The 15951-nt window shown below is 40.0% G+C and overlaps 1 long non-coding RNA gene across 1 annotated transcript in view; it reads right to left on the bottom strand.

Annotated features, from left to right (window-relative positions):
• Positions 1-3106: 3106 nt before the first annotated feature.
• The window catches only part of LOC146401056 (uncharacterized), a 35040-nt gene continuing 22195 nt past the window's right edge, over positions 3107-15951 (bottom strand). The window contains exons 2-3 of the long non-coding RNA XR_014813361.1: positions 10370-10412; positions 3107-3243 (exon numbers count right to left, since the gene is read on the bottom strand). This is a non-coding gene — a long non-coding RNA (uncharacterized LOC146401056). The remainder of the gene's footprint in view (positions 3244-10369; positions 10413-15951) is intronic.

The raw sequence follows: 15951 nt of genomic DNA, 5'->3' as shown, positions 1-15951 counted from the left end.
ATCCTGGGACTGAGTGTATTAATAGAGACCTAATCCCTTCTCTATAGGACTCTGTTAAAATGTCCCCGAGAGTTTTGGCTCCTCTCTTATCTAAACAGAAAGAGTGACTTCATGACAGCTACTATGCTAACTGATTTCATGTAGAAAGCATCAGGTAATATGGCAAGTTGGAGGACACTTGTATTTGCTACCTAGATCCAAAGAGCAAACAAACAGGCCTCCTTTGACTAATTGAGGCCAACTGGTTTTGGTCTTAAGCAGTCACTGGATTAGGACAGATGACAAATGCTTTTGAGATAGATGTGATAAACCATTTTAGAGCCGGAGGCACATCATATCATACTACAAGTAGAACAGCATAACGGAGAGCTGAGGAGAGAAAGCAAACTTGAAACTAAGGATCGAGTTGATAGTAACGCCAGACCTCAAGTTAGGAAGGAGAGCTGAAGAGGCACCTGTCTGCTTCTAAGGCTCTTTAAAGGTTTAGAGCTTGGGTAAGTTTTTAAGCCTCTCTAACCAGGTACATGCAATTTTGACTTTTCACTCTGTTTACTGCCTCGTCTCTCATTCAGCTACTTAAGTCTGATTAACTTATTGACATATTAAACATTTTAAAAAGTAATTCAGGGAGTTTCCATCGTGGCGCAGTGGTTAACGAATCCGACTAGGAACCATGAGGTGGCGGGTTCGGTCCCTGCCCTTGCTCAGTGGGTTAACGATCCGGCGTTGCCATGAGCTGTGGTGTAGGTTGCAGACTTGGCTCAGATCCCACATTGCTGTGGCTCTGGCGTAGGCTGGTGGCTACAGCTCCGATTGGACTCCTAGCCTGGGAACCTCCATATGCCCAAGAAATAGCAAAAAGACAAAGAAAAAAAAAAAAAAGGAATTGATGAACGAGATTTTTTAAAAGGCCTTGAACAAGCACAGAAAAGTATTTTTAAAAACCTCACTTCCCAATACCCAGGTCTGTTCTCTTCTAGAAACAGGTAATGTTAAACACTCCTGGCTTTTGCATAAAGGTGATCTTTATGTTGTAGCACTGAAGATTTTGAGATTTCTTATTTCTTTTTTTTTTTTTTTTTGTCTTTTTGTCTTTTTTGTTGTTGTTGTTGTTGTTGTTGCTATTTCTTGGGCCGCTCCCTCGGCATATGGAGGTTCCCAGGCTAGGGGTTGAATCGGAGCTGTAGCCACCGGCCTACACCAGAGGCACAGCAACTTGGGATCCGAGCCGCGTCTGCAACCTACACCACAGCTCAAGGCAACGCCGGATCGTTAACCCACTGAGCAAGGGCAGGGACCGAACCCGCAACCTCATGGTTCCTAGTCGGATTCGTTAACCACTGCGCCACGACGGGAACTCCAGATTTCTTATTTCTAATGCTTATACGTATTTATAACATCAAACATCACTCTGATTTTCCCTTAAGAGCTTTTGCTCTCCCATCAGCCTTGACCCCTGTCCATAGCTCAGTTAACAGCATCCTCGTTCATATGCTCAAGGCATGTGAGTATTGGGATCATTCTTGATTCCTCTTCATCTTAAAAATTACATGCCATATTTAATCCAGCAGCAAATATCTTCAAAACCACTCCTAACCTCTTCCAGTATTCCACGACTACTCACCACTATCTCCAACTGTCGCACCTAGATTCAAGCTGCCACCTTCTCCTAATTGATTTCCCTGATTGTACTTGTACCTTTTAAAGTCTGGATACTTTATGGAATTATGTCATACCCCTACTAAAAACCCTCCAAGGAATTTCTACACACTGGAATGAAATCCAGAGTTTTTTATGGGCTACAAAGCCTGACATCTATCTGGCCTTGGGGTATTTGTCTAATCTCCTATTAGGATTTTCTCTCTCTAGTTCATTTGACTCCAGCAAAACCTGTCTTCTTGATGCTCTGAAATCAAATTCAATGCATTTCCTTCTCAAGATATTTTTTCTTTATTTTTTGCTTTTTATTCTACCTGAAATACTCTTCCTCATATATTTGTGTGGCTCACTCTTTTACATCGCTTAGCAGTCTGCTTAAATGTCACCTCCTTCAAAAACTCTTACCCTAAAATACCACCCTATCCCATCAGTCATTACTCACTTATCCTTACCCTACTTTATCAGTCTTTATGGCATTTATCACCACTTGAAATACTGTATGTACCTGTTTTATTGCCTATTAGATACAATAAAATGTTAACTCCATGAGAAAATAGACTTAGTTTATTTATCGTAATAGTTACATCTCAACCTAGAACAGTGTCTGTCATAGAACACTCAATAAATGGCTTTTTGAACAAATGAAGGAAACCTCAGCATTTTAGCTATTTAGATAGTTTAATGAAGTGCTTCCTATGCAATTAAACTGTAATCATTACTGTGATCACTGAGCACAGGTCAATTAGAAATATCTTTTGTCTTTATTAGAGGCACAAAAAAAAAAAAAGAAAAAAAGAAAAAAGAGCCAACTGGAAATAACTGAACCAAGTCCAGTAGTAATTTTTATTACCAGTAACCAAACACATTAGAATAGTGATTAATGATCCCTTAGAATCTTTCCTGCAAGTAAAGAAAAAAAATAGTATTACTGTTTGTGTATTTCAGAGACTAGTTATTTGTTCTCTTCTTTTTAGACTCACAATCTCATTCCTCAAGAAATCTTGGAGTTCCCGTCGTGGCGCAGTGGTTAACGAATCCGACTAGGAACCATGAGGTTGCGGGTTCAGTCCCTGCCCTTGCTCAGTGGGTTAACGATCCGGCGTTGCCGTGAGCTGTGGTGTAGGTTGCAGACGCGGCTCGGATCCTGCGTTGCTGTGCCTCTGGCGTAGGCCGGTGGCTACAGCTCCGATTCAACCCCTAGCCTGGGAACCTCCATATGCCGCGGGAGCGGCCCAAGAAATAGCAGCAACAACAACAACAAAAAAGACAAAAAGACAAAAGACAAAAAAAAAAGAAATCTTGACAGATGTCTCCCAGTGACGGCTGGATCCATCAGCATTCATTTACATTCATTTGCACCAGACACTCTATGGCTTTCACAAGTCTTCAGGGCTGCAGGGTTCTATATTAAGCTGGATCACTCTGATCCAGCCCATTCTGGAACACCGCCAAAGCTAGGGACATCTTCAAAGGCCCTTTTGAAATTGCAGGGTGGATCTGGGTCCTCCGACAGTGTGTGTTCTTCCTGATGGAGACGATGGTCGTCCTGAACTTTGAACCGCATTGTTAATAGGTGGTTTCAGTCTGCTTCCATCGACGAGAATATGCAACACAACACAGAACGTTTTGAATCACTCTTTGCATCCTCCAATTTAAACAAATGAGATATGAGATTGAAACCACCCCAAGATGCTCTCCCAGCATATGTAACCATTTAATCTATTACGTCAGTACCATTGTACATTTGGCAAGATGGTATCTAGTGATCAAGTAAAGCAGCCAATTAAGGAAAAATTTTTACTCCGTTCATGGTATCCAGTGAAATATAGATGATGTGAAAATAAATTTAAGGCTTCAGTCTAAAATATTTCTAAGGCTACCTTAATAAAAAGATGTCTTGATTGGAATTTTGCTGGGAGGTTTTACACAATCAGGTGGTCCTCACTTAACAGGGAAAACAACCTAAGTCTCAAATATGCTAGTAATTTTTTTTTTTTTTTTTTGTCTTTTTGCTATTTCTTGGGCCGCTCCCGGGGCATATGGAGGTTCTCAGGCTAGGGGTTGAATCGGAGCTGTAGCCACTGGCCCACGCCGGAGCCACAGCAACGCGGGATCCGAGCCGCGCCTGCAACCTACACCACAGCTCACGGCAACGCCGGATCGTTAACCCACTGAGCAAGGGCAGGGATCAAACCCGCCACCTCATGGTTCCTAGTCGGATTCGTTAACCACTGCGCCACGACGGGAACTCCTCAAATATGCTAGTAATTTAATTATTGATTAGATATTGACATAAATCCATAATAGTTTAAAACTCTTAGATATGAAGGAACTAGGACAGAAAGAATGAACTTATGAAAACTTATCTCAGGGTTAAAATAAAATGATACAATGAAATCTTTCTAAAGTGGTGATGGTGATGGTACTTGATGGGAAGCAAGGGTCACAACTAAATTAAAAAATCCATGGCGATTACCCATAACAGGTTTAAAAGTCTATAAAAAAATACTAAACTATTTTCTGGATACAGTTGTTATATTTGTGGAATGGTCGATTAATCCATGAAATAATAGGCCTTATTGAAGCTAAGGTCTATTGTGCTTATTTAGTCCTCTCATTTGTAGGTGAGGTCAGCTGGCTGACCTCTTTAATCCATCCTTCTCCTGGCAGTGTGGCACTGACCCATGTAGGCTATTGGTTTGTTTGTTTGTTTGTTTGTGTTTTTTTTTGGTTTGTTTTTAGGGCTGCGGCATATGGAGGTTCCCAGGCTAGGGGTCAAATGGGAGCTACAGCTGCTGGCCTACGCCACAACCACAGCAGCACAGAATCCAAGCCACATCTGCAACCTACACTACAGGTCACTGCAACACCAGATCCTTAACCCACTGAGCAAGGCCAGGGGTAGCAACCTCATGGTTCCTAGTTGGATTTGTTTCCACTGAGCCACGGCCGGAACTCCTATGCAGACTGTTTTTAAACAGGAAAACATTCCAGGGTTTTGATCAAACTGTAACAAAACTAAGAACTTCTCCCTGAGCTAAGCATGTAATGGGCACTCAGTAAATTTGGTTTTCTTTCATTTTATATACCATGTGGTCTAATTTCTGAAATGATGCTTGCCTTTGGGTGTGGACTCTACATTGTGTTGTCTTATAGTTGCCAGACAGGGCCACAAAATAAACTGAATATATAGAGAAGGTTTTATCCTTGAGTATCTGCTACTGCATATGTATCTTCCATTAAGAACTTGTTTATAACTTTTGAAGGGGAAAAAAAGGGAAAATTAGGTGAGGACTTGAGTGGTAGGGTTAGAATTAAAGGATTTTTGGAAATTTTTTTTTTAACTCAATGAGTTTATTACATTTATCGTTGTACAATGATCATCACAATCCTGTTTTATAGGATTTCCATCCCACAACCCCAGCGTATCCCCCCACCCCCCAAACTGTCTCCTTTGGAGACCATAAGTTTTTCAAAGTCTGTGAATCAGTATCTGTTCTGCAAAGAAGTTCATTCTGTCCTTTTTTCAGATTCCACATGTCAGTGAAAGCATTTGATGTTGGTGTCTCATTGTATGGCTGACTTCACTTAGCATAACAGTTTCTAGGTCCATCCATGTTGCTAAAAATGCTGGTATTCCATTCCTTTTAATGACTGAGTAATATTCCATTGTGTGTATGTGCCACATCTTCCTGATCCACTCCTCTGTCGATGGACATTTAGGTTGTGTCCATGTCTTGGCTATTGCAAATACTGCTGCAATGAACATCAGAGTACATGTGTCTTTGCAAGTGGTGGTTTTCTCTGGATAGATGCCCAGGAGGGGGATTGCTAGAAATGGTAGTTCTATGTTTAGTTTTCTGAGGAATCTCCACACTGCTTTCCACAGTGGTTGCACCAATTTACAATCCTACCAACAGTGTACTAGGGTTCCTTTTTCTCCACACCCTCTCCAACACTTACTGTTTGTAGACTTTTTGATGATGGCCATTCTGGCTGTTGTAAGATGGTACCTCATAGTGGTTCTGATTTGCATTTCTCTAATGATGAGTGATGTTGAACATCTTTTCATGTGTTTTTTGGCCATCTGCATGGTTTCTTTGGAGAACTGTCTGTTTAGATCTTCTGCCCATTTTTTGATGGGGTTGTTTGTTTTTTTGGTATGGAGCTGCAGAAGGTGTTTATAAATTTTGGAGATTAATCCCTTGTCAGTTGATTCATTTGCAAATGTTTTCTCCCATTCTGTGGGTTGTCTTTTTGTGTTGTTTAGGGTTTCCTTTGCTGTGTAGAGACTTTTAAGTTTAATTAGGTCCCATTTGTTTATTTTTGTTTTCATTGTCATTACTCTAAGAGGTAGATCTGAGAAGATGTTGCTGTCGTTTACGTCAGAGAGGGTTTGGCCTATGTTTTCCTCTAAGCGTTTTATAGTGTCTGGTCTTATATCTAGGTCTTTAATCCATTTGGAGTTTATTTTTGTGTATGGTGTCAGGAAGTGTTCTAATTTCATTCTTTTGCATGTGGCCATCCCGTTTTCCCAGGACTACTTATTGAACAGGCTGTCCTTTCTCCATTGTATATCCTTGCCTCCTTTGTCATAGATGAGTTGGCTGTAGGTGCGTGGGTTGAATTCTGGGCTTTCTATCCTGTTCCACTGATCTATATTTCTGTCTTTGTGCCAGTACCATGCAGTTTTGATGATGGTTGTTTTGTAGTATAGTCTGAAGTCCGGGAGCCTGATTCCTCCAGCTCCATTTTTCTTTTTCAGGATGTCTTTGGCTATTCTGGGTCTGTTGTGCTTCCAAATAAACTTTAAAATATTTTGTTCGAGTTCTGTGAAGAATGTCCTTGGTAATTTGATAGGAATTGCATTGAATCTGTAGATTGCCTTGGGTAGTATAGTCGTTTTGATAATATTGAATCTTCCATTCCAAGAGTATGGTATGTCTTTCCATCTGTTTGTGTCATCTTGGAAATATTATTTTGAAGAGCAAAAATAATCTCATCTAAAAATATAATTCCCTACAAAATCCCCCTCATGTTTGGCTAAGTAATAGCTACTTCCCACTAATACAGCACATTACCTCTCTTTTAACAAGTTTCTACTGTTCTTCAAAGGATCTCACAGTTTATAGAGGTCAAATAGTGGGTCCCACTTGGAATTCTTGGGAAGGCCTCCAAAAAAGGAATGTCTAGGAGTTCCCATCCTGGCTCAGCAGAAACAAATCTGACTAGCACCCATGAGGAAGCAGGTTTGATTCCCTGGCCTCTCTTAGTGGGTTAAGGATCTGGTGTTGCCATGAGCCATGGTATAGGTCGCAGACATGGCTTGGATCCTGCATTGCTGTTGCTGTGGTGTAGACCGGCAGCTACAGCTCCAATTTGACCCCTAGCATGGGAACTTCCATATGCCGTGGGTGCAGCCCTAAAAAGCAAAAGCAAAAAAGAAAAAAAAAAAAAAGGAATGTCTAGAGGATAAAGAAGTGTTTGGTTTATTTGATCCATGATTATATATTTTTTTGTTTATTTAGGGAAATATGAAAACAGCTTGGTTTCTCTATATAAGTGTAATTACACTAAAAACTAATTTTAAAAACCAGTCACCATTGATATCTTTTGGAATATTACTGTTAAAAAATACACAGTGCTTTCTTGATTCCTGTCTTCTTAGCTCTCCCTGTAACCTCCCTATTATCACGTCCTTCCCTGTTGTTCTTTGTACTTTAGGAAAACAAACAACAGCAAAAAATATTTATCTCTTTGAACTCATAGAAATTCAGATATGATTTTATTTATTTATTTAGAGGTTTTTTTGTTTGTTTGTTTTTTGTCTTTTGGGGCTGCACCTGAGGCATATGGAGGTTCCCAGGCTAGGGGTCAAATTGGAGCTGTAGATGCCAGCCTATACCACAGCCACAGCAACAGGGGATCCAAGCCATGTCTGTGACCTACACCACAGCTCATGGCAACGCCGGATCCTTAACCCACTTAGCAAGGCCGGGGATTGAACCTGCATACTCATGGTCGTTAGTTCGATTCCTTTACCACTGAGCCACAATGGGAACTCCATATTTAGAGGCATTTTGTTTTGTTTTTCTTTTGGCTGGGACTGCAGCATGTGAAAGTTCCTGGGCCAGGGATCAAACCTGCACCACAACAGTGACCCAAGCTACCACATTGACAACACCAGATCCTTAACCCCCTGCACAAGAGAACTCCTATTTAAAGGAGATTTCACATTCCTTTTTTTAAAATTTTTTTAAATTTTTTCCATTATAGCTGGTTTACAGTGTTCCATCTATTTTCCACTGTACAGTAAGGTGACCCAGTCATACATACATATATACATTCTTTTTCTCACATTATAATGCTCCATCATAAGTGACTAGATACAGTTCTCAGTGCTATACAATAGGATTTCATTGCTTATCCATTCCAAAGGCCGCAGTTTGCATCTATTAACCCCAAATTCTCAGTCCATCCCACTCCCTCCCCCACCACTTTGGCCACCACAAGTCTGTTTTCTAAGTCCATGATTTTCTTTTCAGTAGAAAGGTTCATTTGTGCTGGGTATTAGATTCCAGATATAAGTGATATCATATGGTATTTGTCTTTCTCCTGCTGACTTGCTTCACTCAGTATGAGAGTCTCTAGTTCCATCCATGTTGCTGCAAATGGCATTATTTTGTTCTTTTTTATGGCTCAGTAGTATTCCACTGTGTATGTGTATACCACATCTTCTTAATCCATTCATCTGCTGATGGACATTTAGGTTGTTTCCATGTCTTGACTCTTAACAATGTGAATAGTACTGCAATGAACATATGGGCGCATGTGTATTTTTCAAGGAAAGTTTTATCTGGATACATGCTCAAGAGTGGGATTGCTAGGTCATGTGGTAGTTCTATATTTAGTTTTCCCAGGTACCTCCATACTGTTTTCCATGGTGGTTGTAGCAATTTAAATTCCTACCAAGTGTGGGAGGATTCCCTTTTCTCCACACCCTCTCTAGCATTTGTTATTTGTGGACCTATTAATGATGGCCATTCTGACTGGTGTGAGATGGCACCTCATAGTAATTTTGATTTGCATTTCTGTAATAATCAGTGATGTTGAGCACTTTTTTCATGTGTTTGTTGGCCATCTGTATATCTTCTTTGGAGAAATGATGATTCAGGTCTTTTGCCCATTTTTCCATTGGGTTGTTGGCTTTTTTGCTATTGAGTTGTATAAATTGTTTGTATATTTTAGATAGTAAGCCCTTATCAGTTGCATCATTTGAAACTATTTTCTCCATTATGTAAGTTGTCTTTTTTTTTTTATGGTTTCCTTTGCTGTGCAAAAGCTTGTCAGTTGGATTAGGTCCCATTGGTTTATTTTTGCTTTTATTTCTGTTGCCTTGGGAGACCAACCTGAGAAAACATTTATAAGGTTGATGTCAGAGAATGTTTGCCTATGTTCTCTTATAGGTGTTTGATGGTATCTTGTCTTACATTTAAGTCTTTAAGCCATTTTGAGTTTATTTTTGTACATGGTGTGAAGGTGTGTTCCAGTTTCATTGAATTACATGCAGCTGTCCAGTTTTCTCAATACCACTTACTGAAAAGACTGTCTTTTTTCACATTTTATATTCTTGCCTCCTTTGCTGAAGATTAATTGACCATAGGTGTCTGGGTTTATTTCTGGGTTCTCTATTCTGTTCCATTGGTCTCTCTGTCTGTTTTGTAGCAGTACCACACTGTCTTGATTACTGTGGCTTTGTAATATTGCCTGAAGTCTGGGAGAGTTATTTATGACTCCTGCTTGGTTTTTGTTTCTTAGAATTGCTTTGGCAATTCTGGGTCTTTTGTGGTTCCATATAAATTTTTTGATTGTTCTAGTTCTGCGAAAAATGTCATGGGTAATTTGGTAGGAATTGCACTGAAGGTTGCTTTGGGTAGTATGGCCATTTTTACACTATTAATTTTTCCAACCCAGGAGCATGGGATATCTTTCCATTTCTTTGGATCCTTTTTAATTTCCTTGATTAATGTCTTATAGTTCTCAGCATGTAAGCCTTTCACTTCCTTGGTCAGGCTTATTCCCAGGTTTTTAATTTTGGGGGGTGCAATTTTAAAAGGTGTTATATTTTTGTATTCCTTTTCTAGTATTTCATTATTAGTATACAGAAATGTGACTGATTTCTGAATGTTAACCTTGTATCCTGCTACTTCGCTGAATTTGTTGATCAGTTCAAGTAGTTTTTGGGTTGAGTCCTTAGGGTTTTCTATATATAGCATCATGTTATCTGCATACAGTGACAATTTTACCACCTCTCTTCCAATTTGGATACTTTTTTTTTCTTTTTTCCAATTTGGATACCTTTTATTTCTTTTGTTTGTCTGATTGCTGTGACAAGGACTTCCAACACTATGTTGAATAACAGTGGTAAGAATGGGCATCCTTGTCTTTTTCCAGATTTTAGTGGGAAGGCTTTCAGCTTTTCTCCATGGAGTATTATATTTGCTGTGGCTTTGTCATAAATTGCTTTAATTATGTTAAGGTGTGTTCCCTCTTTACCCACTTTGATACACATTACTTTTTAATCAGTTAAATGGATGGCAGGGTGGACAGGGATGCCAGTGCTCTAAATCTGAAGGGTTAAGAGCATCAATTAGGGAATCACACATACCTGAATTGGAATCCCATCTCTACTATTTGAAAGCATTCTTACCTGAGATAAGTGTCTCAACCTCTCTGAGCCTCAGATTTCTCATCTATAAAATGGAGAAAAGAATAGCCTCAGACTATAATAACATGGGGTTGAAAAAACTGAATGAGATAACAAGTATACAATTGCTTGGCACAATATCTCACACATTGTATTACATGATAAATGCTAGCTAGAGATCTATCATTCACGTTGGTTCTTATTCTTTTCTCCCTTACCTACATTCTATTATAAAATTTTTCAAATATATGGAAAAATTGAAAGAATTGTACAGCAAATTGTACAGCATGCATATTCCATCTGGATGCTACGATTAATATTTTTACTATACTTGCTTTATCACAGATCTGTTCTTTTCTCCAGCCTTCTATCCTTCTAGCAATCCATCTGTTCTGCTTATTGCTGTGTAAAAAACTCTCTGAAACATAGTGACTTACAGTAACAGCCATTTTGTTATGCTCATGGATTCTGGGGGTCAGGAACTCAGGGCACAGTGGGGTTGGCATTTCGTCACTCTTTCATGTCTGGGGATTCAATGGTGAAGACTTGGTGACTGGGGGCTGGAATCATCTGGAAGCACCTTCACTTACATATCTGGGGACTTTCACATCAGATACCATTTTATTTTTTTAGGGCCACACCCACGGCATATGGAAATTCCCAGGCTAGGGGTAGAATCAGAGCTGCTGCCACTGGCCCACACCACAGCCACATCAATGCCAGATCCGAGCTGCATCTGTAACCTACACCACAGCTCACAGCAACACCGGATCCTTAACCCACCGAGTGAGGCCAGGGATCCGAACCCCCATCCTCATGGATACCAGTCAGGATCGTTACTGCTGGGCCAAGACAGGAACTCCCCAGATACTATTTTTTTAAATTTATGTGAAAATTTGTTTAAGTATAGTTGATTTACAATGTGCCAATTTCCGTTATATAAATTTATTTTTTGTTATAAATTTGATTTATAATGTTGTGTTAGTTTCTGGTGTACAGAAAAGTGACTCAGTTATATACACATAAACATATATTTTTTTCATATTCTTTTCTATTATGGTTTTTAACAGGATTTTTTTTTTCTTTTTGTCTTTTAGTGCCATACCCATGGTATATGGAGTTTCCCAGGCTAGCGGTCGAATTGGAGCTACAGATGCTGGCCTATACCAAAGCCACAGCAAAACAGGATCGATGCCACATCTGTGACCTACACCATAGCTCATGGCAATGCCAGATCCTTAACCCACTCAGCAAGGCCAGGAATCAGCCTGCAACCTCATGGCTCCTAGTTGGATTTGTTTCTGCTGTGCCACAACGGGAACTCCTATAACAGGATATTGAATGTAGTTCCCTATACAGTGGGACCGTGTTGTTTACCTATCCTATATTTGATAGTTTGCATCTGTTAATGCCAAACTCCCAATCCAATTCTCCTCCACCCCCTTACCTGGCAACCACAAGTCTGTTCTCTATGTCTGTGAGTCTGTTTCTGTTTCATAACTAAGTTCATTTGTGTCATACTCTAGATTCCACATATTAGTGATAGCATATGGTATTTTTTCTCTTTTTAACTTACTTCACTTAATATGATAATCTCTAGGTCCATCTATGTGCTACAAATAGTATTATTTCATTCTTTTGTATGGCTAAGTAGTATTCCATTGTATATATGTACTACATCTTCTCTCATATAACATTTTGAACAGTTATATAGGTAACATGTGGATGGGGAATGGAAAATTTGGAATCTTTTACACTTATAGACGTAAAAGCCAAAGTTGGAATTCCCACCGTGGCTCAGCAGGTTACAAACCAGAACCCAGCTAGTATCCATGAGGGTGTGGGTTTGATCCTTGGACTTGCTCAGTGGATTAAGGATCCGGTGTTGCTGTGAGCTGTGGTGTAGGTCACAGATGTGCCTTAGATCTGGTGTTGCTGTGGCTGTGGCTGGCAGCTGCTGCTCAGATTCAGTCCCTAGCCTGGGAACTTCCATTGGGATCTGTTAAAACAGGAATCAAAGTGGAAGAATCTGACACTGAATCACTATTAGAGGAAGTGGGCATTTCCCTTTCCCATGTCTCCCCAGTGTTGGTATAATGTTAATGAAAAAAAAAAAAAAAAAGAGTAGGAGGAGAGATTACTCTTTGAAAAAAAAAAAAGCATAATGTTTTCTTCGCATTTTATTTCCTAAATTCATCTATCAGTCAAACTTCAGCCTCTAGCTGGGTAACCTTGGTCAAGGTACTTAATCTTTCTAAACTTCTGAGTCCTCATCAGAAGTGTGATTTAAAATTGTTGCTACATGGAGTTCCCATTGTGGCTCAATGGTTAGTGAACCCGACTAGCATCCATGAGGATGCGGGTTCAATTCCTAGCTCCACTCAGTGGGTTAAGGATCTAGCATTGCTGTGAGCTGTGGTATAGTTCGCAGATGCAGCCTGGATCCTGAGTTGCTGGTGCTGTGGCATAGGCCGGCAGCAGCTACAGCTCCAACTGGACCCCTAGCCTGGGAACCTCCATATGCCGCCAGTATGGCCCTAAAAAGACAAAAAGACCAAAAAATAAAAATAAAAAATAAATAAAATTGTAGCTACTCATGGGGTTGTTGTGAGAATATGCACACAGAACACGTAACCTAGTGCATTATAAAGAATAGCCACAGACCAAAGAGGGCCATTATTATTTGTTATTCTTTTAAGCTGGATAAGCAAACACTGAATGTGGTTATACTAAGAAACACTTGAGAAACCTACAAGAGAAATTCACTTATTAAATACATATTTCTTAATTGCCTCCTTAGTGTAGTAGGCAGAGCTTCAGTCTCATAAATACATATTTACTGAGTATCTCCTATGTGCCAATCATTGTGGTAGATGCTGGGGGTATATTAGTGAACAAGACCAATTTTGCCTTTGGGGTACTTATGGTCTAGAAGGCAACAGTGTCATTGGACAGTAATTACTCAAATTATTGTTTACTCCCATAGCAAGGACTGTGGAGGGGAAGTAAGGTACTATAGAAGTATAAATGCAGGGGGTGGGGATGGATAACTTACTCTGAGGCATCGCGGAGCCTCCCCCCAGGGAAGTGACATTTAAAATGAGATCTAGGAGTTCCCGTCGTGGCGCAGTGGTTAATGAATCTGACTAGGAACCATGAGGTTGCGGGTTCGGTCCCTGCCCTTGCTCGGTGGGTTAACAATCCGGCGTTACCGTGAGCTGTGGTGTAGGTTGCAGATGCGGCTCGGATCCCGCGTTGCTGTGGCTCTGGCGTAGGCCGGTGGCTACAGCTCCGATTCAACCCCTAGCCTGGGAATCTCCATATGCCGCGGGAGCGGCCCAAGAAATAGCAACAACAACAACAACAAAAAGACAAAAGACAAAAAAAAAAAATAAAAATAAAAAATAAATAAATAAATAAATAAAATGAGATCTAGAGTCCAAAGGACAGATTTGTACGGGCGGCCCTGATGGAATACAGTGAAGTCATTCAAATGTATACATCAAACCACCAAAAAAGATCTCTTTTCAGCTGAAGACATTTTTATTTTAAAATGATAGAAGAAAATGTCCTCAGGGTTGTTATAGCTTAAAAACATTATTATGGGGTATTACTAGATGATTAGACTCCATACAAATATTAGGAACATTTTATTTAGTAAAATATATTCAAATGGATTAATTTGTTACAAAGTTAAGTATTGTATATTTAAAAAGCTAGAATTGAGAAATTCCCGTTGTGGCTTAGCAGTAATGAACCCAGCTAAGATCCATGAGGATGTGGGTTCCATGCCTGGCCTTGCTTCGTGGGTTAAGGATGTGGTGTTGCTGTGAGCTGTGGTGTAGGTCACAGACGCAGCTCAGATCCTGCGTTGCTGTGGCTGTGGCTCTGGCCGTGGTGTAGACCGGCAGCTGCAGCTCTGATTTGACACCTAGCCTGGGAACTTACATATGTCGCAGGTGCATCCCTAAAAAAAAAAAAAAAAAAAAAAAAAAAAAAGTCAAAATACGATAAAAAGCTAGAATTGTAAAAATCAATCTTACTAAACCTCAGGCTTCTAAGATGCAACATAAAATTTGGAAGTGGATATGGTTTTATTTGCTTTGGGGAGTGTTTTATTTGTTTGTATTTTTAGGCATCGTGAAGTGGAAAGAACATTGAATCTGATGTCAGGAAGTCTGGGTCCTATTTCTGACTGTTATTTGCTCACTGGGGAGCCACAGACAAGGCATTTAAACTGCAGCTTCTTTTTTTGTAAAAGGGCATATTACTTCCAAAAGCCCTGCATTTCAGAAGCTTAGCAGAGGGACATTGAACTTCAGAGATGACATGATGGTACAGATTGGGGTCGAAGGTTCCTGAAACCTCATTCTTCTTTCTCCTAAACATCTGTTTGTCCCTCCTTTCTGGCATTATGACAGTAAAGGATCAGGTGTCTTGTAACCTTAAGATTAAAAGTAAAGAGAGAGAGAAGAAAAGATCAACAGCTTTTGGTAACAGTAATGGAACATATAACGAAGAGGAGCAAAGGTTAAGTGTAAAGAGGACATGATGGGAATTGGGAATTTATCATTGGAGCTACATGGGAGCCTTTTTCTTCTGAGTGGTGCTTGGGGTCTTGTTGCCAGAAATAATCTTACTACTCTGAGGACCAACCAAATTATTCCTATTCTCTCAGAATTTTTCCTTCTGCATCTAGCTCATCTTTTTTTTTTTTTTTTTTTTTTTTTTTTTTGTCTTTCTGCTATTTCTTGGGCCATTCCCAGGGCATATGGAGGTTCCCAGGCTAGGGGTTGAATCGGAGCTGTAGCCACCGGCCTACACCAGAGCCACAGCAACGCGGGATCCAAGCCACTTCTGCAACCTACACCACAGCTGACGGTAACGCCAGATCCTTAACCCACTGAGCAAGGGCAGGGACCGAACCCGCAACCTCATGGTTCCCAGTCGGATTCGTTAACCACTGCACCATGATGGGAACTCCTAGCTCATCTTTTTAAGCAACTTTTTGCTTTCTTCCATCCATATTTTCTCTTTCAGTTTCCTTGTCTCTTGTTTTCTTTGCTTTCTCTCTTATACTCTTTTCCCTTCTCCTTCTACTTTCCCCTTTCTATTACTTCATCCCACAAAACCACAATCATCAATTAAAACCCACTGAAGCAAAAATGAATGTCAATAAAAATCTTAAAAATTATAATCGGTTGTTGCAACTGCCTAATACAGTAGCAAGTTTGTCAAACACATAACATCTAAAGGTCATTGCTCATGTTGCCCAGTACTATTTGCAAGGTTCCACTTGCAGAGTGGTATCCTACCACTTACATGGTGGCATTTACAAGTTTTTTAAGGGAAAAAATATGAAGAGCAAAAATATGAAGAGCAAACACTGTATTTATGCTCAATATGTAGGTCACTCTGAGCTAAATGTATTTATGCTCTGATACTGTCATTTTGCAAGTGGACTCTTCAAAGAAATTGTTTGTCAGTCCAGTCCAAGTAGTGGTTGTAATTATATGGGTAAGAAAATTAACACAGGTGAATAAATCAGAAGGGGGGAAAAAAAGAATAGATTGCTGTAGATTTCG

This window comes from Sus scrofa, chromosome 8, assembly GCF_054392235.1.
Source record: "Sus scrofa isolate SSC_HxYL_T2T_F1_AM1 chromosome 8, Sscrofa_HxYL_maternal_Yorkshire_Landrace_v2.0, whole genome shotgun sequence".
Taxonomy (NCBI): domain Eukaryota; kingdom Metazoa; phylum Chordata; class Mammalia; order Artiodactyla; family Suidae; genus Sus; species Sus scrofa.
Note: the sequence above shows the minus strand (reverse complement) of the source record. Positions and strands in the feature narration are given on the sequence as shown.